Source organism: Sceloporus undulatus, chromosome 8 (assembly GCF_019175285.1).
Source record: "Sceloporus undulatus isolate JIND9_A2432 ecotype Alabama chromosome 8, SceUnd_v1.1, whole genome shotgun sequence".
NCBI lineage: Eukaryota > Metazoa > Chordata > Lepidosauria > Squamata > Phrynosomatidae > Sceloporus > Sceloporus undulatus.
The window spans coordinates 25,550,690-25,552,190 of NC_056529.1; positions in this window are offsets into that span (position 1 = coordinate 25,550,690).

A 1,501-nucleotide genomic window follows, 5' to 3' on the forward strand; every position below is an offset into this window, starting at 1 on the left:
ATCGCACACATATACATATGCATGTACATATACACATACATAGACTTGCACACATTAAAAATGTAAGCGCACGCATGAACCTAGTCACATTCTTCCTTGGATGTTAGAAAAACGGAGAGACAAAGGTGTTGGGATTTATTTCATCACAAATCCTAAAGGGAAATTATGCGGAGTAATAAAATAAAGAAGAATTATAAACGAGGAAGAGGAATGGAAGAAATATGAAATAAATTACGGGAAGGGAGGAAGGTTCCCATTTGTAAAAGAAACCCAAGATCTGTGCTAACAAAATTACAGCCGCAGCAGCAGGTCCTTGTTAAATATTGGAAACGGGGGGAGTTTATAACGAAATATGTGCTAAATCTTAAAGAGGAAAAGAAATGTATGAGTCTGAAATGTAATGCTACTGGGGATGGGATCGAGAGAGGGACTTGGTTTGAATTTAGAAACCAAGCCCAAAGCTCCATGCTGCGGTGACCGGTGCCACACCAGTGCTGAATCCACTCTGGGTTTTAGTCTGAACATTAAGAGAGTTGTCCAGGGACCTGAGTCCTATTCCTTTAAAAAACAAACAGATGCAATGCCTTGGATAATGACCTTAATGGTCAAATTAAAACCCAGAGTGGGTTTACTACTCCCAGTGAGATGAAAGATATGAGTTGCCATTAGTTGTATGCAATCTTGCAACTCCATGCAAAAGACAGAAAGTGGTATAAAGGTAAAAGGAAGCAGTGTAAAGGAAAACGATATAAAGGTATGTATTTCCTACTAATAGGACACCCTATTAGTGCTTGGGGCATTCTCCTCCACAAACAGGGAAGGAGGACTCGGGTCTCAGAGCATTTTGCTGCCAGAGCCAAATGGCAATATGGCATCTTATGCCTTCCGACATTTCACAGACAAAACCTTGAACATCTGTAGCCAGTCTATGTGGTCAAGATGGCAAAAGCGATGAATCGGGAACAACACAAAAGCTAGGAGAGGCCACAATGCTTGACCTTCCAATCTGAAGCACAGCCATTGATGACAACTCTTTCCCCATCCTGACGGTGTTCCCATCTATTCCACATTTGATCAATTTGCTAATCAAAGCATTATGGGAGACCAAATCAAATGCCTCCCTGAAATTTGGGTAAATGACATCCACAGCATTCCCACCATCTACTAAACTAATGAGTCAACCAACAAAAAAGCTATAAGATCAGCTTGGCTGGATTCGTTCTTGACAAACCCATCCTGGTTTCTACTGATCACTTGATTGTCATCAAGATCCTTGTAGACAGACTTCTGTATAATCTTGAGTTCAGGGTGACTGGTTTGTAATTTCCTAGATCTTCCTTTTTTAGAGACAATCTTTGCCCATTCCCAGTCCTTTCGCAACTCACTAGTTCTCCAAGATTGCGCAGAAAGGAGTACATCAGCAAGTTCCTTCAGTATTTTGGGATGCAATTTATCCTCCCTTGCAGATTAAACTTGTTTAGCTTAGCTAGTTGGTTCCCTG